This window comes from Dreissena polymorpha, chromosome 1, assembly GCF_020536995.1.
Source record: "Dreissena polymorpha isolate Duluth1 chromosome 1, UMN_Dpol_1.0, whole genome shotgun sequence".
NCBI classification, from domain to species: Eukaryota; Metazoa; Mollusca; class Bivalvia; order Myida; family Dreissenidae; genus Dreissena; species Dreissena polymorpha.
In genome coordinates, this window is record NC_068355.1 from 167009512 (window position 1) to 167036912 (window position 27401).

Sequence of the window (27401 nt, forward strand, 5' to 3'; positions counted from 1 at the left end):
ATTGCAGCATTACATTTGTTGCGTCTTTCTGACCAAAGGTAAATTTGTAAATATATCCATGAAAAGTACACGAATTTCCGTAAAACTAAAAGATGATGGTGGGCTGTGTCAATCAATGTCAATCTATGGGTGTATTTAAAGAATTGAAAAATAAATGGAGCCAATAAATCTTTAAAAGATAAAAAATGACATTGACCTTACATTGAAGCCGAATGATCTGCATGTCCAAGCTATTCTGCATGTAAGTTTTCAAATTGAGATCATTAGGGTCAAAGAACATAATTGAAATTGAATAACTTCATAAAATCGCTCAAGTGGAATTACCTGAAAAATGCGCATGAAAATCCATTGAGAAGACCGCAAATAAAATGTTAACCAAATTCGGATCATTAGTTCAAAAGATATCGCGCGTTTACGAACAACATAAGAACATCGTTTATTATTAGGTAAAGGGCAATACATTCCTGCATTGGTGACTTGAAAATGCGCATTTGATCAAGGTCTTGTATGAATAGGGGAAATAATTTCATGAAAACGCAATGCAGGGAGATGATATGACAATGTGCGCATGTCAATCCTATAGGGATACTGCAACTAACGTTTCATAACAATCGTATCATTAAAATCACTTTGATCTGACACAGAAACGTAACTTCGTTAGACAGTAGGGCCATCATGGTCATTATCAATTCACCTAAGTTAACAGGGACAAGTTGTTACAGACTTGACCTGGTTTTTGACGCCACTTTTCCATTATTCAAATATGTGCTTCATATTGTCCAGATAAATTTTCTCGTGAAGTTTTATTTAATCTGTCTAATTAATGTGGGCGTTAGAGTGATACAATATTTTCTCGAAGATTTAATTTGTTGAAATATTGTTTGGAGTTAGGTGGCCCATGTTGAATCTCTCCTACAGACTTATCAAATTTTATTAAGCTTCATCGCAACATGCGGCTCCAAGAATCCAAACGTTCAAATTTGACGACGCACTCCGCTGGTCAAAGGGCGATCACAATAGCTCACCTTGAGCATTTTGTGTTTGTTTGAAAATGTGATCTTTGAGATCTTAAGTGTGATCTTGACCTGTGAGGTTGGAAGGCAAGTTTGACTAGCGACTTGTCATCATCTATCAAGTTGTTTGTTTTGTCAAGTTATCTTATAATTTGTGCCAATTTAATCCAAATCCATCCATATTGTGTCAAGTTTTCTGATAATCTGTACCTAGTTATCTCAAAATACATCCATATATGGCATCGATATGAAAAAGAAAGAAATGTTCAAGCCTATTTATTGCTAAGTTTGACTTTTGACTTCTACGTGTGACCATGGCTTTTTAGGCAGAGAGACGGTTCGTCGTCCAATTATGGTTTACTTTTATGTCAAGTTTCATTCAGAACACCGACAAAAAGGTAGAAGACAGGAATTGTAAAGCTAGTTAATGGCCAAACTTAATCTTTAAGTATTTAGTGTAACCTTGACTTTGGAATCAGCGAGACATGAGTTACATTAAAAACGTAGTCTAATGATAGTCAAAATGGTTTATTTTTACAAAATCAATCAATATATAGTAAAGTCATGGCTGAGAACGGAAATTGCGCACACAACTACGGACGGACAATGGGACTGCTATATAACACCTTCTTCGAAAGGGGGCATAAAACATCGAACTTCAATTAGCAATTACTCACATATTATACTCTCAAATCAACTAAACCGTCCCGAATAACTATGCAGTCAAATAGTGTTTACCAATATTCAATAAGAATAACAGTTGTTTCACATGTAACGTACGCTTTATTGATGACTCGAGTGGTAACACGATTTTTCTTAAGATTGGCAGGTCTAACGTTCGAACAAGTTATAGCAGAGGGGTGCATTACGTGCATTCTGTCAACCCATTTGGCGCCGTCTTCCTTGTTTGTGACTTCATTGATACAGTAGGAGTCAGGATACATCTCCACCTTGGTGAGGACAAAGCACAGCTGCGGGTTGACTTTACACACTGTGCACTGGAAAGCTGAAACATGATAGGTCAGTCATAGTTCATAGCATGAATAGTCATAATTGATATAATGAATAGGGGGTATTTACACATTAACATACACTTGAAGTATTGATTTATTAATAGATAAATGTATACTTCTAGCATGATTATTGCTGATAATCATACAGAAACAAACTAAGATAATTTTTGCAGTAATACTACCCGCAAACAACAGAACTTTCAAGCATTGCCACTGCATAGTCATATATAGTTATCATTAATATTTAACACACATTTTTCAAATCATGTTCGATCCGAAGTAATTGTCGCATTGTCGTTATAAATATATACCAATTATAAACTTTTTAGTTGTTCTGAGGCATGGTTATTTTACAACTCCAGCTCACGCCCTCATGGTTTCTGTATTTGCACCAGAACTCAATTGTTATTTATAAACCGATTATCAACAATATATCGAAACATATTTTATTTTATTTCCTGTACAAACTGTTTCTCGTTTTCGTCATGGTAACTAGCACATATATTTGGTAAATAGCCTGTTTATCAAATTGAAATAATGACTTTTCATGTATCTCCATACAGAAATACATAATTGTCAATTTTGTGTATTTGTGTACACAAATACAGTAAAAAAAATGCACCAACGAAAGTTTACAAAGCACCATTAGTTTAATTTCCTTTGACCATTTTCTATATAAATACGTGCATGTGGATCAAGAGGCCATCCTTTTATGATTATTAATTGCTACATTTAATAAAGGCTACAACCCTTTTGATGAGGAACAAAATCTCTACACTGTCAGTTTTCTTTCCACCGCTAATTAAATATAACATTTCATCAAAATGCAAAAAAATGTTGAGACGTACGATGCGGAGCCGCTGTTGGGCGGACAAAGTGCCTGGAAAACATAAAAGAGAATATCATGATGAGTCAATTAGTGAACATGATTCAGTTAATCATTAAACACAGTGTATTTGCTGATGCGATGCCGATTTTATTCATGAAAAAATGATAAACACTTCTATACCACTGGTGCGATGATGCTTACGAGTAACCAGCGTACCGTTAAAAAACAAACACTTACATTTCATGCTACTAGTTTCATTATGTAAGTGAGTAAACAACGTTTAATACCATTACACGTAGGTGATAGTGTTTAACAATGCAACAAGCCGCATTTAATGCTACTGGTACGATGGTTTAACACGTAAACAACGTACAGTACCAGGGCTGCTAGTGAAATAATGTTAGCTATTAACAAAGATGCAGTTCCATGCTACTGGTGTGATGGTGTAAATGATGTTTAGTTCCTTACTAGATAAGGTTTGGTGGTCATAAATAAACAAAGACAAACAGACGTAAACTTGTGTTATTTTTAGTATAAGACCAACTGACAGACCAAACAAAACGGTGACACCAGTATTGCCCCTTTCAAATCTTTTGTTGTGGGATTTCGAATTAACACTTGCTCAACGCATGGTTTATTTTGCGGCATAGGGCGTAACAACTAACTGCGGCTTAATTTTCAAACATAGTTAAAACATTTTTTCATAGTGAAATCTTACCTAGGAAGAAAGAGTAAATGAACTGTACAGTTCTACTAGTGTGACAATATTTACTAGTAAAGCGCATTTCCATGCTACTTGCGCAAAAATTTAACGAGTAACCAACAAAACGTATCACGCTCCTAGTGCGATAATGTAACCAATAAACACAATTTAATACTACTGATGCGATTGTGTTTATGACTTAACATGGTTAAGTTCCATGCTACCATGGCGGTGGTGTTAATGACTAAACATTGTGCGATCCCAAACAACTGATGCGATGGTGTAAACGACTTAACAGGGTACATTTCCATGCTACTGATGCAATGGTTTTAATCACTAAACATAGTTCAGTTCCGTGCTGATATCGCAGTGATGTTTATAGCATAACAGTCTACAGTTCCATACTAATGATGCCATGGTGTCAATAACTTAACAATGAAATTCTATATGGTAATAGGGCGATGGTGTTAATGACTCAACATTGTAAAGTCACATACAACTGACGCGATGGTGTTAATGACTCAACATTGTTAAGCCACATACAACTGATGCGCTAATGTTCATGACTCAACATTGTGTGCATGTTCAGGCTTAAGTTTGCAAGTTTGCAACATGTTCATATCTCTGCATCTTCTACAGGTTGAGGTTGCAAGCAACAAGTACACACTGAAACTCCTTAAGATATTCAATAAAAAAATTCAAATATGTCTAAAGGATTTTTATGCGAGACAGTGACCGTGTCCCACCTGTGTTTGTAAGATTAGTTCTGGAAGCCTTCACGGGCAGTGATGAACAGAATCATGTGGTCAGGTTGAAGTCGTTAACTACTATGTCACCCTCGTAACCGTTCCCTTTAGCCTTTACTAATTCTTAATTAACAATCGCGTAATACAAAAATTATTGATATTAACTTTGCATATTGTCAACAACTATCTTCTTACCAACATCCGAAAACGCTATCAATGCGAAGACACTTAAAACGCATCAAAGAATACCTTGTACCCCACTGTAGCGTTAAGTGGAACTTGCCCAGACAACCAATCAGGGCCCTGTTGCTCGGACAAACTCCAGACGAGATTGCATGTGAGGAGGCCATTTTGTATCTGGTACACGTTCAGCTGACCCACCGACGAACCTTTCATGTGATACCTGTGGTCATATAACATGTTCTTTTGCAAACATTTTCTCAAAACTTTGTCTTTACACCACAGACATTTGGCATGCTTTATGCTGTAAAAACTGTTATATTTCTGAATTAATTCATAGCTGACATGTCATCATATATTTGTTTAAAGGAAAAATTATTTAACCGGTATATATGTTATTATTAAAGAAGAAAAAAAAATGTGGAGAAAGATTCTGCAAAGAGGAGTTTTCGTAGTTTTCGAGATATCAATATCGAGATATCAAGACTGCATGTTCTTCCATCTCATGAAAAATATAACGGTGTCATTGTCATTTTCCAAATATATGAGAATGTTCATATAATACAAACAAGATGGCCCTGAAATGCTCTTCTGAGTTCAAATTCTTCTGATTGATGACTAGTTCATCTGGTGATCTAGTTTTAGACCACCTGCTATTCATGTTCAAACATTGCATTGGCACTGTCCAGATTAACATTCTTACCATTTTTTTTATCACGATAAAGCTATACATTCGGCTTAAATGTACCCTGTTGTGGTGCGCAATACGTTGGGCAGACGGGTAGATCACTTAAAACACGTTTTAGGGAATTTTTTTTTTTAAATTAAAAATAACAATAAATTTTATAACTTCATTTACCAGCACTTTAATAAAACAGGTCATAGCGTAACAAATATTTCAATTCAACCTATTTTTAATGATAGTACTTCAAGTCAGTGCCAATTAAAAGCAAGGTGCATGTCAGAATTTGAATGGATTAAACGTTTGCAATTAGCTTACCAACTTGGATTAAATGATAATATTCTAAATGTTGGAACAATTTCTAAAAATAAATCGATTAATTCATTTTCTCTGTTTAGTAAACGTCTAAGAAATAAACGTTCACATGGCATTAGGAAAAATGGTAACTTAAGGCGTAAATTTAAACGTCTGCTTTCTTTAAATGATTGCTACACAGTATTACAAAATGGGGGTAAACATAAATTACTAAGTGCACTTTGCTCTCTTTCTGTTTCTTCGTTGGCGCATATTGATAAGGAATGTAAACTTATTTTACTTCAATCTGACCCTCTATATGAATGTGCTTGTATTATTGAATCTTTCACTGACTACTATCTTAAACCTTTTATTGAAAATGTACTTAACAAAACTAGAAATCGTATCAAAATTGAGTTTTGTAACAAAGGTCTTGATTTAATTGACCTTCCTAAAATATTCAATGATAAAAATGTACGTCGGTTGATTCCCCCTTATTTCCGCAATACTGAATCACCGCTTATTTGCTACAAATATAGTAAACCTGTAAGAAGTATCGTTTTTAATTATAATTCTATTTCCACAGATATAAATGTAATAAGAAATTGTCCTACACTATGTGACTGTACTAGTTCTAAATATATATATGGTCCAGTTGGACATGTTATTACTGGGGACCTTAATTTCATTCAAAATAAAAACCTTAGAAATTTGCTACGCAGAGGCCCTAAGTACAGACTGCCTATTCCTGTTGATTTTGATGACTGCATTAAGAATATCGTAACATCCTTACATGATTATTGCACTAAATGGTGCAGGAAGGAAAATGCTGAAATTACTGCACTCAATGATTGGAAAACAAAAATATTTAGTATGGCCATGAATAAAATAAGTTTTTATGATACACATCCTTTGGCCCTACCACATTCACCTAAATTTAATAAACAAAATCTTGCTTGAAGACTTAAAATCTAAATTCGTCTTAGTTCCTGCTGATAAGGCTGCTAATAATGTTATCATAATATGACGAGTGTTTTATGTTCAAACTATTTCACAAGAACTTTCACAAACTACATCATATTGTGAGTACAATAAGCAACCTAATGAAATTATTACCGACCATATTGCCCAATGCATAAAGTTAAATGTAATAGTCAATATTACTGACAAGAAATTGCCATCACTTTACTGGATACCTAAATTACATAAGACGCCATATAAAAGTCGTTTTATCGCTAATTCAGTGTCTTGTACCACCAAACAATTATCAGTGTATCTTACATCTGCATTGAGTGCTATTAGATATCATATAGCTAAATTTTGTAATAAAGTTTATGAAAATAGTAATATTAACCTATTTTGGTCAATAAAAAACACCTTAGAAGTTATTGATAAAATTGAAAATAAAAAATATAAGGTGTCACAGGTAAGTACTTATGATTTTTCGACACTATATACAACGCTTCCTCACGCTTTAATAAAATCCAAACTTGTTTCTTTGATTGAAAAAACTTTTGCTAGAGAGAAATTTTTGTATCTAGCTTTAAACACTAAAACAGCTTTTTTTACTAATCAGATATTAGATAATTACATCATTTGGACTGGTCTTGACTTTTGTGCAGCACTTACTTTTCTTTTGGATAACTTGTTTGTTGAATTTAATGGTAAAATATTTAAACAAATTATTGGCGTTCCTATGGGTACTAATTGTGCGCCACTTATAGCTGACCTTTTTTATATTGTTATGAAAGCGAATTTATGTTAGAATTATCTAAAACTAAGCAAGTAGATGTGATTATTTGTTTTAACCTTACTAGTAGGTACATTGATGACATACTTAATTTAGATAATCCATTATTTGAACAATATATTCACAAAATCTACCCAAAAGAACTAGTCTTAAATAGATCGTGTATATCCAATACAGACGCTGCGTATTTAGACTTACATTTAACTATTAATAATAATTTGATCAAAACTAATTTATACGACAAACGGGACGATTTTAACTTTGAAATTGTAAATTTTCCGTTTCTAGATGGCAACATCCCCAAAGGACCTTCCTATGGTATTTACATTTTGCAGTTGGTACGTTATGCCAGAGCATGTTCGTGTATTAAAGATTTTAATGATCGTAATCTAATATTAACTAAAAAATTGCTAAAACAAGGCTTTTTGTATCATAACCTAAGAAATAAATTTGCTAGATTTTACTCTAAGTATGGTGATTTAATTTCAAAATATAATGTTTCTTTAAAATGGCATTTAAATAATGGAATCTCCCATCCATCATTTTACGGAGATGTTTTGAAGCGTGTCCGCAAATTAAAATATGTTAAACCAAATGTTTATAACGTTATTAAACTTTTCAATTTAATTAACTTGTTTTTATCAAAAGGATACGATGCTTATGTACTTAAAAACACGTGTTTGATGGTTTTCGATTCACTATATCTTTCTTCCCTTAAAATTTGGAATCATTAGTGATATTATAGGCATTTTTTACTGTTGAATAAAATTGTGTAATTGTGTCGTATGAACAAATCTGCATGAATACTACATTATAGGCATTTTTCACTGTTGAATAAAATTGTGTCATTGTGTCGTATGAACAAATCTGCATGTAAACTACATTTGGACTCAAATCGTACATCAAATCATTTCTGTCTTCAGTTGTCAAAACACCTATATACTGTTTGATTCCAATAATGTCGCTTTAATGTAATTACCATTTTTATTCATTTGCTTGTTAATATTAAATCACCTAAACTTGTTCTATTAGTAGCACAGCCCCATTAATATACTGCCCTTGGAATTTGTTCACGTCATTATGTCATTATGGATTTTTGTGACGTCATACGACCGACTTTCCCAGTTGTAATCTACATGCATAGGTCATTGGGTTTATAACGTTCCATTTTATTTATATTTTCTCTCTGATAGGCGTTTCTTGTTTGATTTAATTATTTTTAATTTGTTTAGCAGTCACATAAACAACCAAGCTATGTAATATGGAATTTTTACACCCATTATTGCTGCTTCTTCCTGTATTTGCGCGATGATTATCTGAGATATTAACTATATGATTCTATATTCTCAAATCTTTTCTATAAAGAAGGAATGTAGTTGACAATTGTTAATAGTTTTATTTGATCGTTCGTCAAAAAGTTGTAATTCTGTTACTCTTGTATCTTCAATGCAATTGAGTAATTAAATAGTAATTAAATTGAATGCGTTTTAATTCCCTTTTATTATTGTTTAATTTAAGTTACAATGCTATGACGTTAAATTTTATTTACACTTAAATGTATTATGAATATTGCTGGGCCAAGTGTGAGGTTGAGCGCTCTATAACCAGGTTTAAACCCCCAATGCTTTGCATTGACCGTTCCAAGGCGGTGACCCCAGCTTTATTCATATTTTGTGTTTATGTTGGTTTGTATTGTGCTGTTTTGTGCTGTCTTGTACTGTTTGGGCAATCGGTCACTTGCCTTAAATAAAGGACCAACTAATTGTTTTTAATAAAAATTCAATACTGCTCCAGCAGCTGGAGTTTCACTTCTTTATATTCTATAGTGATAATATTGTTTTTCTAAAGATGTACTGTGTGACCTAATTTTGAAAACGTGAACCAGATTTGAAATGCCCTCAGATATTGTATTAAAATAGATTACTATTTTCACCAAATGTCATCGATATTGAGCAATAAATGTTGCATCTGCAGTGGTTACGAAGTTAATCTCGAATTTAACTTGATGCTTTAGTTCGTGCATACGCGACCAAGATTCAAAATCAGCCTAGATATTTTCCATATAAACATTCTCTGACCAAATTGCATCACCATTGAGAACTGTTGCCTCTAGATAAGTAACAAAGTTTTTTTTACGGTTTGACCTGGTTACCAATAGCACATTCTGACCAGGTTTTATCAAGATCTGATACAAAATGTGGCCTATAGTGTGTTGTAAACCTAGACATTGACGCCGCAGAACGCTTGACATAGGGCGATCACACAAACAGACCTTGAGCATTTCATACAGGTAAGTTTAATATGTTACTACGATCCTTTATAACAGAGGGTGCTGAATCATACCAGAACTGGAAGCACTGGAAATGGGTTCCCGGGGACTGTATAAGTGGACTCACCAGCCAGGCCGTCTCGTTCTGGACCCGAGGGGTGCTTGACTCGATGAACATGTAGTTCCCTGGAAAAACATTAAGAAGCAGACACATATCAGAGAAGCAAATAAGGCGGTCATACCTGGCTAACCACATACTTCTAAAATTCTAAAATCATATGTACATTTGTATTTACCAATTTCTGAACTGTAATAACCCATAGCTTGAGTAAAAACCCATTTCTAAAATGTCATTACCCAATAGTTGCGTAAATACTATTTAAAAAAAAAATCTCCCAACAGTTACAGTAAAATCACACTACTAAAACATCATTTCAAAATACCTACTGTTAAAACACCATGTTCCAATTGATATGTTAATACCCACTTCTTAAATGACATACCTCAAACGTGTGTAAATACCTACTTCTTAAATGCCATGTCCACATACATGCTCAATTTCCAATTTTAGTAATCCGCAAATACTTGTGTTAAACACCTACGTCAAAATTGAATTCCATATATTTTCATGCAATAATACGTGTGTAAATACCCACTTCTAAAACGCAAAGCTCAAACACTTGTGAAAATAACCACTTTTTTATTTCACCCCAAATAATTGAATAAATTTGTGTTGTGTTGGTTCCATAACACAGTACCAACTTTTTAAATGTCATACCAACTTTTAAAACTCCTTACTATAAAACTTGCATACTTACCTTTCACTTAAATGCCATACCCCAATATATGCATAAATAACACATTGTAACTGCTATGTCTAAATACTTGAGCAAAGGGCCACTTCAAAAGCCATGCCCAATTACTACATTATGCTTCACCTTAAAATCATGGAGAGTAAGTTGGTTCCTTTTTCCTAGTTCCTTATTCCTTATTCGAATAAGGAATAAGGAACAGTTCCTTATTCCTTATTCACGATTCCTTATTCGAATAAGGAATAAATAACGGTTCCTTATTCCTTATTCACGCTTAACATATTTGACTAAGCTTTTTAAGAAAAATAATGCAAACAATTCTCAATTAAATCAAAGCTAAATAACAAGAATACATTTAATTTGTGTATAACGATACATATTCATGTTTCTTCTCAGCGTTTTAATAGGATTTTTGAATAACCCGAGCCGGCATTATCTACTTCGAATTCTAACTTCAAATCAACCAAACCTTAATCCTGTATACTTATTTAACATTTATGTGATATAAAAATGCAATCTAGTACATTTCCTAATATTTGTTTTCATTTAAACTCAATTTCCTTTTTCGCGGCCGAATTAGGAAACGGGAACCAGTTCCTTATTCCGTATTCAAGCCGAATAAGGAACCTGCATTTTTTTACTTAAACATCAATGAAAATGATCAAAATTGTTCAACATATAAATGAATATCATTATATACATGTGTATACATAGGTTGGATATTTAAAATACGCATTGCAATACATTTCTACTAAGTTTTAAGTAATGATAAACCAGTTCCTTATTCAGTTTGAATAAGGAATAAGGAACTGGTTCCTTATTCCTTATTGAAATCGAATAAGGAACTGGAATGTACTAACTATAAATAATAAATCAAAATCGAATAAGGAACGGCATTTTCTTACTTAAACATCAATGAAAATGATCAAAAGTGTTCAACATATAAATGAATATCATTATATACATGTGTATACATAGGTTGGATATTTAAAATACGCATTGCAATACATTTCTACTAAGTTTTAAGTAATGATAAACCAGTTCCTTATTCAGTTTGAATAAGGAATAAGGAACTGGTTCCTTATTCCTTATTGAAATCGAATAAGGAACTGGAATGTACTTACTATAAATAATAAATCAAAATCGAATAAGGAACGGCATTTTCTTACTTAAACATCAATGAAAATGATCAAAATTGTTCAACATATAAATGAATATCATTATATACATGTGTATACATAGGTTGGATATTTAAAATACGCATTGCAATACATTTCTACTAAGTTTTAAGTAATGATAAACCAGTTCCTTATTCAGTTTGAATAAGGAATAAGGAACTGGTTCCTTATTCCTTATTGAAATCGAATAAGGAACTGGAATGTACTTACTATAAATAATAAATCAAAATCGAATAAGGAACGGCATTTTCTTACTTAAACATCAATGAAAATGATCAAAATTGTTCAACATAAAAATGAATATCATTATATACATGTGTATACATAGGTTGGATATTTAAAATACGCATTGCAATACATTTCTACTAAGTTTTAAGTAATGATAAACCAGTTCCTTATTCAGTTTGAATAAGGAATAAGGAACTGGTTCCTTATTCCTTATTGAAATCGAATAAGGAACTGGAATGTTCTTACTATAAATAATAAATCAAAATCGAATAAGGAACGACATTTTCTTACTTAAACATCAATGAAAATGATCAAAGTTGTTCAACATATAAATGAATATCATTATATACATGTGTATACATAGGTTGGATATTTAAAATACGCATTGCAATACATTTCTACTAAGTTTTAAGTAATGATAAACCAGTTCCTTATTCAGTTTGAATAAGGAATAAGGAACTGGTTCCTTATTCCTTATTGAAATCGAATAAGGAACTGGAATGTACTTACTATAAATAATAAATCAAAAACGAATAAGGAACGGCATTTTCTTACTTAAACATCAATGAAAATGATCAAAATTGTTCAACATATAAATGAATATCATTATATACATGTGTATACATAGGTTGGATATTTAAAATACGCATTGCAATACATTTCTACTAAGTTTTAAGTAATGATAAACCAGTTCCTTATTCAGTTTGAATAAGGAATAAGGAACTGGTTCCTTATTCCTTATTGAAATCGAATAAGGAACTGGAATGTACTTACTATAAATAATAATTCAAAATCAAATAAGGAACGGTATTTTCTTACTTAAACATCTATGAAAATGATCAAAAGTGTTCAACATAAAAATGAATATCATTATATACATGTGTATACATAGGTTGGATATTTAAAATACGCATTGCAATACATTTCTACTAAGTTTTAAGTAATGATAAACCAGTTCCTTATTCAGTATTGTTTAGTTTACTTTTTCGCGGCATTATAATAATTAATCACATGCATATTCAAACCGATCGGAGTATGCTTACTTTAACAGTTAACATATACCAAATCTGTTTTGGAATCATTTTATTTGCTTTCACCTTTTTAGTATGATTCTCTTTTTTTCACGTTAGTTCTTCCGTTAACTTCAGAGATTAAATAAACAACTCTTAATCAGTTATTTCTTAACATGAACAAGGGACAAAGTCCATGTCAATGACCGTAACCATTTCGACTCTTTATTTATAGCTGGCTTAGGTATCGACCATCCGAATGTGTGTTTCTGGAATACAGAAGTGGTATCAAATACGCAAGTAGTAAATGAAGTTTAGTTCTCAGGTGTAAAAGCAAAGCAGAGACGAGCCAAATTCTAGGTTGTTCGAGGTGGTTAATAAGTTATTACCTAGTATCTGCCAATTACAGTTAGAATAGAAAACGAAACATATTTTAATAACGTCTATTGATTTGCTTATATAACCAACTAACAAAATGTCAATTTACTTTCACAACGATGTACTGTGTGATTGACACTGTGACGTACCCATTTTAAATTATATTTTCCAATAAACAACAGTAAAATATAAAGGAAAATGATTGGTCACAAACAAAAATGTTTAATTGTTTGGGATGAAGTGTGGATAGCAAAATAATGATTTTTTTTCTTTAACTAATCAAAATTGTGTCGCATTTTATTACGTACTAAATATTCCCCAGATCAAGTGTTTAATTAAGTTTGTACGAACCTAGGCACACGATTATTAACCGAAGGATCTACAAAACGGAAATGGCCTCGATGGTGAACAGTTTTTCGCCGTTCTTAGCGTAACAGTTGCACTCTGTATTCGAACCGAGTAAGCAGATGGGTTATCATTAAATTAAACTTAGTAGAAATGTACTGCAATTAATGATTTTGATACCTAACCTACATTTTAAATGCTTTTCATTGATTTATTGGCTTCTTTGGTTCATTTATTTGTATTTTTTATTTAAAAATGCCACTTCCTTTATTATTCGATTTGAATAAGGAAAAAGGAGCCATTTCCTTATTCATTATTCAAACTGAATAATAAACTAGGCTATCATTAAATAAAACTCAGTAGCAATGAATTGCAATAAATATATATTTTTTTATTTCCAACCTTCATCTTTATACCTTGATTTTCTTTGACAATTAGTATTCTTTGGTTTATTTTGATTTATGTTTGAGTAAGACGATGCCATTTCCTTATTATCGTCTTCATAATACTTGTTTTCAGTATCGTCAAATAGAATATAAAATAGAAATGTGACAGAATACATCCATATTACATAAGCAAGCTTAAATTACACACACAGCATCTAAAAAAATAAATATCCGAAAGTGACCGTTCGGAATATAGGCTTCCGAATAAGGAACTAACTTATTACTCAATTCCTTATTCAGATGCTTTAACTTCGGATAATTACATTCGGATCATTCCTGCAGAGCGCAGCTTTATGTTCGTTATTATTGGCTATGTTTATTGTAAGATTTTTTCTTCTATCTCTGATACAGTTCTTGAAGTTTTATGTGACCCCTTCCTTTTGCCAAGACTATACGGTATCTTATTACAAGGCATGTTTTAGACATCCCATTCCGTTCTCATACGTAAACGAATACAAAGGGATATTATTAAGGATGCAAAGAGATTTCAACACGTCACCATACAAGCAAGACTGCACCGGAAGCAGCGGTCCAGGTGTCTCTAGTAGACTGGAAAGTTCAATCGAGATGCCTCAACATTTTATTTTATTTAACATTCAAACACCTGCGCGCAAACTTGCTGTTATAGTGTTTTTTCTTCATAGATTTGTTTAAATGCGAATACGCGTTTTCTCGCTCGTGCAAACCAACGGTAAATACGGCGACCTTCAACCTCGGCACACGATTATTGACCGTGGTATCTAAAGAACGGCGATAGTCTGAATGGTTGAGAGTCCTTCGCCGTTTTTAGCTTTACAGTTGCGCTCTGTATTCGAACAGAATGCCAAAATTGCGAACAGCGTTGTCGTCAGTGCGACATCACTGACGTCACCATAAAAAATGTCTGCACCGGAAGGAGCGGCCCAGATGCCTCTTGTAGTCTAAAAAGTTTTGTAGGAATGCCTCCGTTTTTTTATTCAATTTAAAGACAAATGCGTTCTCAAGCTCTTATTGAGTGTTTTTCTAATTAAATAGATTTTCTATCACTGAAAACGCGTTATCTCGATCTTGAAGCCAACGGTATATCCGGTGACCTTAAACATTGGCGCGGAAAATAAAGGTTGCGAGAACCAAAAAAAAAATGGCGCTCGTCTATTTGATAACCAGTCCTATTTTTCCGATGTTAGTCCAACTGGTTACTTTTCCTTACTCGGAAGCAAAAAAAGGAACTGGCTTATCATTTAACAAAAACCGAAGAAGAAATGTTCTGCAATACATATTTTGATACGCGACCTATATTTACAATGATTTTCATTGATTAATTGGTCTCTTTGGTTCATTTTAATTGGTTTGTTTAGCAAGGAAATGCCAGTTCCTTATTCGATTTGAATAAGGAATAAGGAACCAGTTCCTTATTCCCTATTCAAACCGAATAAGGAACTGGGATATCATTATATAAAACTAAGTACAGATGTTCTGCAATTCAAGTTTTTGATACCCAACCTAAATGTAAAATGCTTTTCATTGATTTATTGGTTTCTTTGGTTCATTTAAATTAAGTTGTTTAATAAGAAAATGCCAGTTCCTTATTCGATTTGAAAAAGAAACAAGGAACCAGTTCCTTATTCCTTATTCAAACCGAATAAGGAACTGGGTTTTCATTAAATAAAACTCAGTAACGATGTATTGCAATAAATATGTTTAATTTCGAACCTACATATACCATGATTTTCATTGACATTTAGTATTCTTTGGTTAATTTTAATTTATCTTTGAGTAAGACAATTCTATTTCCTAATTATCGTGTTCATAATACATGTTTTCAGCGTGTATCGTCAAAAATAATAAACAATAGAAATGTGACAGATTACATCCATATAACATAATCAAGTTTAAATAACACACACAGCATCTATAAAATAAAATACCCGAAAGTGATTATCCGAAATCGCTCTTCTGAATAAGGAACTAACTTATTACTCAATTCCTTATTCAGACGCTATACTTTCGGATACTTACATTCGGATCATTCTCGCATAGCGCAGCTTTATTTTCGTTATTATTGGCTATGTTTAATGTAAGATTTTTTATTTATATCTCTGATACAGTTCTTAAAGTTTTGTCTGACCCTTACCTTTGGCCAAGACTACACGAAATCTCTTTTCTAAGCATGTTTTAGATATCTCATTCCGTTCTCATACGTTAACGGTTACGGAGGGATATGATTAAGGATGTTAAGAGATTTCAACACGTCACCATAAAAGCAAGACTGCACCAGAAGCATCGGTCTCTTGTAGACTGGAAAGTTCCATCGAGATGCCTTAACATTTTATTTATTATTCAATAACCTGCGCGCAAACTAGCTGTACAAGTTTTTTTCTTCAGAGATTTGTTTGAGTGCGAATACACGTTTTCTCGCTCATGCAGACCAACGGTACATACGAGGACCTTCAAACTCGGCACACGATTATTGACCAGGGTTCCTAAAAAAACGGCGATGGTCTCGATGGTTAATAGTCCTTCGCCGTTTTAAGCGTCATAATTGCGCTCTGTATTTGAACCGAATGCCAATAGGTTGTACAGCGTTGTCGTCAGTGCGACGTCACTGACGTCACCATAAAAGCGGGACTGCACCGGAAGCAGCGGCCCAGGTGACTCTAGATGTCTGTTTAGTTTCGTCGAGATGCCTCTGTATTTTGTTTTTCAATAAAAAAAAAGCGTACTCAAGCTGTTATTGAGTGTTTCTTTTTAAATAGACTAACTATCACTGAAAACGCGTTATCTCAATCTTGGATGCCAGCGGTATATCCGGTGACATTAAACATTAGCGCACGATTAAAGGTCGCGAGAACCAAAAGAATGGCGCTGGTCTTTTTGATAACCAGTCCTATTTTTGCGATGTAAGTCCAACTGGTTACTTTTTCCTTATTCGGTAGCAAAAAAAGATCTGGGTTATCATTTAACAAAACCGAAGAAGAAATGTAATGCCTTACATATTTTGATACCCAATCTATATAAACAATGATTTTCATTGATAAATTGGTCTCTTTGGTTCGTTTTAATTGATTCAATAAGCAAGGAAATGCTAGTTCCTTATTCGATTTGAATAAGGAATAAGGGACCAGTTTCTTATTCCCTATTCAAACCGAATAAGGAACTGGGATATCATTATAAAAACGAAGAACAGATGTACTGCAATTACAGTTTTTGATACCCAACCTACATTTAAATACTTTTCATTGATTTATTAGTTTCTTTGGGTCATTTGAATTAAGTTGTTTAATAAGAAAATGCCAGTTCCTTATTCGATTTGAATAAGGAACAAGGAACCAGTTCCTTATCCCTTATTCAAACCGAATAAGGAACTGGGTTTTTATTAAATAAAACTCAGTGGCAATATATTGCAATAAATATTTTTATTTTCGAACCTACATATACCATGTTTTTTTTATCACATTTAGTATTCTTTGGTTAATTTCAATTTATGTTTGAGTAAGACAATTCCATTTCTTTATTACAGTCTTCATAATAATTGTTTTCAGCGTGTATCGTCAAATATAATATACAATAGAAATGTGACAGAATCCATCCATATAACATAATCAAGTTTAAATAACACACACAACATCTAAAAAATAAAAAATCCGAAAGTGATCGTCTGAAATACAGGCTTCCGAATAAGGAACTAACTTATTACTCAATTCCTTATTCGGAGGCTATACTTTCGGATACTTACATTCGGATCATTCTCGCATACCGCATCCTTTATATTCGTTATTATTGTCTATGTTTAATGTAAGATTTTTATTTATATCTCTGATACAGTTCTTTAAGTTCTATCTGACCCTTACCTTGGGCCAAGACTATACGATATCTCATTACTATGCATGTTTTAGATAGCTCATTCCGTTCTCATACGTTAACGGTTACGAAGGGATATGATTAAGGATTTAAAGAGATTTCAACACGTCACCATTAAAGCAAGACTGCACCGGAAGCACTAGTCGACTGTTAAGTTTAATTGAGAGGCCTGAATATTTTATTTTATTTAATATTCAAACACCTGCGCGAATACTAGCTGTACTAGTGTTTTCTTCGTAGATTTGTTTTAGTGCGAATACGCGTTTTCTCGCTCATGCAGACCAACGATACATCCGGCGACTTTCAACCTCGTCACACGATTAATGGCCGTGGGATCTACAAAACGGCCGTGGGATCTACAAAACGGCGATGGCCTCGATGGTAAACAGTCCCTCGCAGATCTTAGCGTCACAGTTGCGCTCTGTATTCGTACCGAATGCCAATATTTCGTACATCGTTGTCGTCTTTTCGACGTCTCTGACGTCAACATACAGGCGATAATGCACCGGAAGCAGCGGCCAGGTGCCTCTAGTAGTATGGAAAGTTTCATCGAGATGCCTACGTATTTTGTTTTTCCATAAAAAAACAAATGCGTATACATGGTATACGAGTGTTTATATATTAAAATGCATTTTATATCTCCGAAAACGCGTCTTCCCGATCTTGGATGCATCCGTACATCCGGCGACCTTCAATAATGGCACACAATAAAAGATCGTGGGACGCGACAAAATGGCGCTGGTATCGGTGGTTACCAGTCCTATTTTTCCGAGTTAGTGCAGCTGGTTACTTTGTCATTTTTCACCCGCGAAAAAGGAACTGGTCATCATTACACATAAAAACTAGGTAGAAATGTACAAGAATACATATGTGCGATACTCAACCTACATTTACAATGATTTTTATTGATTTATTGTTGTTGTTTTTTGTAAGAAAATGGCAGTTCCTTATTTGATTTGAATAAGGAATAAGGAACCAGTTCCTTATTCCTTATTGAAATCGAATAAGGAACTGGGTTATAATGAAATAAATAAAAAGTAGAAATGTACTGCAGTTAATGTTTTGGATACACAACGTAAAAAACAATGATTGCCATTGATTTATTGGTCTCTTTGGTTCATTTTCATTTATTTTTTTATTAAGAAATCGCCAGTTCCTTATTTGATTTGAATAAGGAATAAGGAGCCAGTTCCTTATTCCTATTTCAAACCGAATAAGGAACTGGATTCTCATTAAATAAAACTAAGCAGCAATGTATTTCAATAAATATTTGTTTACATGTACCATCATTTCATTGACATTTAGTATTCTTTGGTAAATTTTAATTTATGTTTGAGTAGAACAATGCCATTTCCTTAATATCGTCTTAATAATATTTGTTTTCAGCGTATTTCGTCAAATAGAATATACAATAGAAATGTGACAGAATACATACATATAACATAATCAAGCTTAAATAACACACACACACATCTAAAAAATAAAATATCTGAAAGTGATTGTCCGAAATACGGGCTTCCGAATAAGGAACTAACTTATTACTAATTCCTTATTCAGAGGCCATAATTTCGGATACTTTAATTCGGATCATTCTATCATAGCGCAGCTTTATATTCGTAATTATTGGCTATGTTAAATGTGAGTTTTTTTTTAAATTTATATCTCTGATACATTTTTTGAAGTTTTATCTGGACCTTACCTTTGGCCAAGACTATCCGATAGCTGAGTATCGAATAAGGAACTGGGTTATAATTAAATGAAACTAAGTAGAAATGTACTTCAATAGCTATTTTGTTATACCCAACCTACATTAACAGTGGTTTTCATGATTTATTGATCTCAGTGATTCATTTTCACTTATTTTAATGAAGAAATCGCCAGTTCCTTATTCGATTTGAATAAGGAATAAGGAATCAGTTCCTTATTCCTTATTCAAACCGAATAAGGAACTAGGCTATAATTAAATAAAAAAAAGAAGACATGTACTATAATACATATTTGTGATGCCCAATCTACATTAATAATGATTTTCATTGATGTATTGAGCTCTTTGGTTCACTTTAATTTATCTTTTTTGGCAAGAAAATGGCAGTTCCTTATTCGATTTGAATAAGGAATAAGGAATCAGTTCCTTATTCCTCATTGAAATCGAATAAGGAACTGGGTTATAAGTAAACTAAAATAAGTAGAAATGTACCTCAGTAAATATGTGTTATACCCAACCTATATTTACAGTGATTTTCATTGATTTATTGATCTCTTTGATTCCTATTTATGTTTTTGTTTAGTAAGAAAATGCCCTTCCTTATTCGATTTTGATTTATCATTTATAGCAAGAACATTCCAGTTCCTTATTCGATTTCAATAAGGAATAGGGAAGCAGTTCCTTATTCCTTATTCAAACTGAAAAAGGAACTGGTTTATCATTACTTAAAACTTAGTAGAAATGTATTGATATATGTATTTTAAATATCCAACCTATGTATATACATGTATATAATGATGTTCATGTATATGTTGAACAATTTTTATCAATGTCATTGATGTTTAAGTAAGAAAATGCAGGCTCCTTATAAGGAATGAATAAGGAATAAGGAACTGGTTCCCTTTTCCGTATTCGGCCGCGAAAAAGGAAATGGAGTTTAAATGAAAACAAATATTAGGAAATGTACTAGATTGCATTTTTATATTACATAAACGTTAAATAAGTATACAGGCTTAAGGTTTGGTTGATTTGAAGCTAGAATTCGAAGTAGATAATGCCGGCTCGGGTTATACAAGAAATCCTATTAAAACGCTAAGAAGAAACATAAATATGTATCGTTATACACAAATTAAATGTATTCTTGTTATTTAGTTTTGATTTAATTAAGAATTGATTGCATTATTTTTCTTAAAAAGCTTAGTCAAATATGTTAAGCGTTAATAAGGAATAAGGAACTGTTACTTATTCCTTATTCGAATAAGAAATCGTGAATAAGGAATAAGGAACTGTTCCTTATTCCTTATTCGAATAAGGAATAAGGAACTAGGAAAAAGGAACCAACTTACTCTCCATCTTAAAATCGTATACTAATTCTAACAAATCAGAATAAACACTTTACATGAAAATTTATTTATAATAGTCAAATATGTTCATGGATTTAAAGCAAATTCATTCAAAAATTATGTATTTTATTAATTTAGCGACAAACCTTTTATATACTGTATCCTCCTAAACATCATTGCAAAAACTTTTTTTAGTGTATGGTCGAAATCCGGGCCGGTGTCATCTGTTGGAGTAAATGACTGGTGTCGAATCCAGTTTAAGTCGTCGCCTTGCTGAACATTCTTCATGAGCACATGTTGTCTGCTTTAAAATCACACATGTTTGTGTGGTCTGCAAGGTAAGTTTTATGTAGAAAAAAAATTAAGAGTGAACATTTATGGAAAATAAGTTTATAGTTTTTTTTTATCTTAACAAATCATGAGTCACTTAAAAATGAAATTTGTATTTAAATCACTTTCAAAGTAAAATTTCATAATGTCATGTTTTTTGGCATTACAAAGCAATTCAAATACATTAATATTTGTACCAAATTAACCTTATATTTATTTAATTGTAAAGATTAAGAATGGGGCATCTGTATTGTTTACAATACAGTGCTCTATTAACGTATTCGATCTTATAAACATGTCCTTGACGTAGGTAGCCACGTGGTTATTAAGCCTGACATAAAAATAGGTTAAATGTGAGTAAACTTTATATAAATTCATTTAATGAACTGTTGTATAAATTAGAAAAGGTCGGCATTAACAACAATTGTTCAAGTATGACACCGAACTTAGAGGTATATATGCAGGTTTTGCAACAATCCCGCTACCACAACCAAACATTTGAAGAACGAATTTAACTATACCAAATTGGTTTGCTGTGATAATGTAATGCTTAATGAATTCCACTCCGTGAAAGCATACAAACTGCAATGTGTAAGTGCATTATTTAAACATGTCTTTAAAAAGTCATGTATTTGACTGAAACACATTATATCATATTGCTTCTGTTTTTCAAGGATCCTACCCCCTCCCCTTTTCCTTCACATCTCTTTCTATCGGTTTGCTTTGCAAAATAGTGCATGTGTTATTTTGTCAATAATATTAATTGCAAAAGCGATGCTGCCAACATGTTATGGCATTGCAACGTAAAGCTTTTCGTTTTGCTGTTATAATGATGTAAAATCGATTGTCTCCAAAAGTTATGTTAAAAACCATATGTGGTAATCTGAAAATCGGGAAGTAAAATATACCAACAGCTTTGTCAAAACAGAAATACCCTATACGTGTAATGTTTACGGATTAAGATAAAAATAAACCCATACATTCTACACGGACCCAAGCTAAAACTGAAGTGCTTTCCTGAGAAATCAGCAGGGGTCTTAACATCCAACCATATTTTTATGCACATGCACAAAGAAGTGTACATGAATGATTTGAGAGATATTCACATGTTTTTATTTTACATAAATACAAATATCTTAAAAAAATAATTTAACTATTAGCGTAAGAAACATTTGCTAGGTTATCTATGTAAACACTTTTGTCAACGCGTTTCAATTGTTACACACATTTATATATAATTATCTAAAAATCATGGATACTGCCAGCTTATGTTACCTACTCGCAAACCAACATGCCTATGGTTTTCAAAACACGCAAATATAATTTTGTAACAAACCAAGCAGAACTCTTTTCTCCGCACTCTTCATTGGGGGACAACCATCCAAGGACGAATTTCTTGTACAAGCTTCGAAGGAGGCAGCAAAGCAAACATTGAGCTGTCCATCCACGAGGCAAGGCATCCAAACTACTGAGTGATGGGAACTGCCAGTTTTAAGACTGGGTATTTCAGCTGAAAATCATATATAAGTCTTAGCACGTAAAATATTGTTTGTGGTTTAAAAAAATAAAATTATATTATATTTATGTCCGTTTGGAAAAATCTTATATATTTTTACCTTATATACCGTTCTAGGAAAATAGGAATATCATTCTTCCTGCAGGTAACATGCGATTCTAAAAGTACATCCCGTTGAGTCAATTGATTTAGAAGTGATTTCATGAAGAAGAAAAAAACAGGTAACATGGCTGGCAAGGCTTGGATTCAAAGTCAGAATCATTTGACTGACAGTGCAAAGATCGACTTACGGTACTGAGCAAGCAATTCAATACCTAACCAATCACTGGCATCAAGCAGTTTGCATTCATCATATGGCATCAGATGGTCTTCTTGAATGTTCATAACCTGGTAGGACGAAATAGGCACTTGTTTAGTTTGTTACTTAAATTTTGACATTTTTTTTATTTATTTTCAATCAAGTAGCAATCACCATGTCAGTTAACCAGTTGTTTGCACATACTTGTGAGAGCATGTAAAGCAATAGTTATGAGCAAACGGTATAAATTGTTTAATCCCTAAAAACGAAAACCTTAATCTTTATATGAACATTTTTGTCTCATGTTACCAAGGCATATTTCATGAGGGATGTTAAAACAAGATAACAATGCGAGGACATCTGTTTTTCTTTTTTTGTACTTATTTAACTATTCTATATATTGTTCAATTCAACACTGGGTCTGCATGTAGACAACCTATGAGCACACTTATATGTCCATCTTAACATTGTGCCAACAGTTCGTCCATGATTATAAACAGACAGTGACCTTGACCATTCACTTTGTCGAAAACCTGACATTGACCTGGTTAAAAAATGTATTGGACAAACAGAGGGTTTTTGACATGAGGATATATTTCCAATCCTGTAAACTAACCGGATGTCCCGTGACAATAAACCAGCCATTGCTGATGTATTCATGAAAGCATGTGCCACTGCCAATATACTGCACAACATGCGACTTTGAGTTTGTTTCCGTCCGTACTGGTGTCGTGGCTTTGAACGTGCACTGGCAAGTAGATACGTTTGCATGGTGTAACTGTAGAAGCAACAGCAGCAACAGTAGAACTTAGTGGATTTGAAGAAATGAGAAAATTCTTCACATTTAAGGAATAAAAAGCACTAAACAGTATACAAGTAATTTATATTGTTTTGCGGAAAATAACAGTTGGTTTGAGGGGTAATTATGTTAGATGTAGCTGTTGCACTAGATTGACATGTACATCTATATATATGCACAAAGAATAAAAAAAAACTAAACCAATTAAGAAATTTTTTAATGTTTTTCTGTAATACATTCTGAAATTCATTTGGCAGTGCTTAGTTAATACAATAAGTCTTTTAACACAATTCAAATATACACAAAGTGAACCTTCAGCGGTTCTAGCAGGACATACACCTTATAAAACTATATGATCCTGTCGTTTTGGTAAAGAAGCAATGTTCAAAGAATGGAACCGTCGGTGGAAAGGATTGGGACACCGTGTTAAACATCACAATTTGCCCAGATTTATTGACAAAATATTTAATTGTAATAACCTAAATAGCATCATAACCAAATTTACTAGGAATAACTAAATACATTCCGATTTAATTACCATTTAACTACTCAATGTTTGTAAACAGACCAGAGCCTTCGGGCCTTTTAACTCAAACCTATACCAAGTAAAGCGCTTCGGTTGTACTCTAAGGTCAATTTATGATGCAGCTAAGTTACTCCTAAAACTCGAATGGTTTCTGAACGTTACCTTACGTAAGCCTATCTAACAATTGGAGTAGTATTTGTTTATGCGTACTAAAAAAATAGAAAAGGCTCAAAGTAAACAGCTATTGAGAACATAATCGATTATTGTTAACCAGCTGTTACAATTCAATTTGTTCGTTATATTATACATATTTCCATTATAATTGATAAACATATGTTATACTCTTTTCTGCATCATTTTCTGATAAACATTTTTTTAATAGATAGGAACACGAGGTGTGCTTTTAAACTGCCTGAGAATTTATGTTGCAGCCATTGTTGTAGTAGCCATGTAACTGCACTTTTGCGCATTGTCCCATATTAGCAACACAATCCTATGTGCGTTGATCCGTTTCAAGATCATTCCGTCAAAGAGCCCATTACCCTTTTCATTTATGATCTTAATTTATTTCGAATTGTGATAAGTAAAAAATAAATCACAAAATGAGCATGAAGCAAGCATGTGAGAACAATTCTGTATTGATGCAGAGAATTGCCTATCTTTGACATGACAACAATACCTGATCGCACAGAAAAAAGTACCTTTACGTCCAAAGACAGTCACCTTCATACCTGGATTGTAGCACAAACATTAAAACAAATTTCTGTTTTTTCCCATAGACAAAGTGGTAGGATAAATACATATATATATATATATATATATATATATATATATATATATATATATATATATATATATATATATATATATACATATATATATATGTTAAAGGCAAGCCTGACATGAAGTTTTCTCAACCCTGGGCTTAAAAGACACAGGCACTGTAAATCGACCGATGCCCCCACCCACAACCGACAGCACTTCCGATGCAAGGCCTTCTAACAAAACACAACATTCAAAGTAACTGCTTCGACTACTTGTTACTGACCGTACTTTTACTAAGTTAACCCTTATTAAACTATGTTAACTATGAATGGCTATTGATTAAAATCCCTTTATAAGAGATTTATATATAATTGGATATAACAAAATCAAGAACACATAAACAATAACCGAAACAGAAACATGCATGATATCATGACATGAAAACGTCCAAAGCAGTGAAACAAATCAGCAAAATACTATACCCATTCCATCTTTGCAACCAGGTGTCTTGTTTTGCCTTGAATGAGACGAGATCGTGTCAGCGTTAGACGTTTTGGAATGATATACATGTGAATTGCAAATTTAAATCACAGATAAATAGTAGAACACCGTCTTATCAATCAGGCTTTGGTTGGCAGACCGGACGATCACGTTCAATTAGTAAATTAACCATGATGGGCATATAATTACAAACAATGAAAGGAGCAATACATATTTGATTATATTGACAAAGTCTGAATAGACATTAACAACATTGTTTGTAAAAGTTGTTCGCAATTAACAATATCAATTAGATGGCTTGAATGCTTGTTGAATATTAAAGGGCAATAACTGCACACTTCTTGGGCCTTTAAGCTGATTATGCCTATTAACAGATGAAAATATTTGTAATGTACAGAGCAAAATTTAATTTCCTAGCAAAATATTTTTTTAAATTTGCAAAACCCACGTAGCTAACCATCAAAAGAAGCTGGGTCATGTATTTTATCTTCTGATAACCTATGACAAAACATAGATCAGAAATGTATTTCCTTTAAAATCAGATTTTGCAAAGTGCGCAGATCATGATTTCAAAATAACATTATTTATCGCGTTTATTGTTAAATAGAGGCAATCATAATGTTAGACAAAGTTGAAAACTTTGATTGAACGTAATTTGGTATTAATAATACAGTCACGTTGACCTTTTCCTCTGAAACGATTTACTCGTTATGAGCCATTGCAATTAATATTTACTACAACGGTCCTTAGCAATTTGTAAATACACAGGCCCTCTTATCTGATTTTCAAATAACACGGCCTACGAACCATTCACAGACACATGTCGAATCATTCAGAACAATACTACTCTATGTCAGAGCACATACAACATATAGGACGTCCTACGTATCATAATGAAAGCCATACAAACACGTATCACATGATACCAGTCTATGTAAGAAATACTTATATTCACAAAACAAAGATGGCAACATTTATAACATTGTGTTTTATGTTTTATCACTACATTAAATATTAACTGGTGAGGTGCCCTTATACTTATGTTTTATTACAGAGGCCCCTTTCAGCAATCTGTTAATGCACACACCCATCTTATATGCTTGTCCAATAACCTGGCCCACAGTCAATTACCAGACACATTAAGACATTGTGCCCCAAACTACTGTATCTCATATAGAAATAAAAGGCAGATAAAACAGTTTCACACTTAACCCTGATAATTATCATTTTTTACAGGAAAGTACGTCATCTTAATCATAAGAAAAAGACACACTATTTAATTATAAGTTAAAAGTCAACATAAGAAACACGTGTACTCACAAAACAAGTATTAAAACATTTTTTATATTGGTGTCATAGGCGTTTTTACTACTTTGGACTGGACATGTATTATTATTGGACGACAACTCAGCAACTAATCTTCCAGGTGTCCTGCAGCAAGAAAAGATCGATAGGAGTGCTATTCAAAGTGTGGTTCAAACTAAGAGAAATGACGTAGAATCCCTTGCGGCCCGTCACACGGCATGTTTGTACTACTGGTTAAGGCTACATTCATTTTCGCAGTTCAGATTATGTTAAGTTATGAAAATCACATGTCTTTTTTTTAAATAACTGACTAGTATTTGCACAGCTGTCAAATATAAAAGTACGTCTCTCTTTTATGTCATAGTTCACTATATTTATATAATAATATTTGTTCTCTAATAACATTCAGAACATATTTGTATCATGTACTTCAATTCTCGATTAAAGCTCGATCTAACTTCCCACCAAGCAAAGACGTTGCCTTTTCCGCAACCATGACTGTTAACATCAATTATCTGGGAGAAAGCCAGCCAATAATCTATGACAAGGTCATCACCAATGTAGGCGGAGCTTATGACTAAAGACACGGAACATTCC

At 33.0% G+C, this 27401-nt stretch overlaps 1 long non-coding RNA gene across 1 annotated transcript; it reads right to left on the reverse strand.

Moving 5' to 3' along the window:
* Nucleotides 1-1787: 1787 nt before the first annotated feature.
* On the reverse strand, nucleotides 1788-25542 carry LOC127859945 (uncharacterized). Its single transcript, XR_008039535.1, has 8 exons — nucleotides 25481-25542; nucleotides 23525-23656; nucleotides 22925-22997; nucleotides 22431-22604; nucleotides 20911-21095; nucleotides 9554-9665; nucleotides 2875-4707; nucleotides 1788-2019 (listed from the first exon to the last, which is right to left on the reverse strand). It is a non-coding gene; the product is annotated as an uncharacterized LOC127859945 (long non-coding RNA).
* Between the last annotated feature and the right edge of the window lie 1859 nt (nucleotides 25543-27401).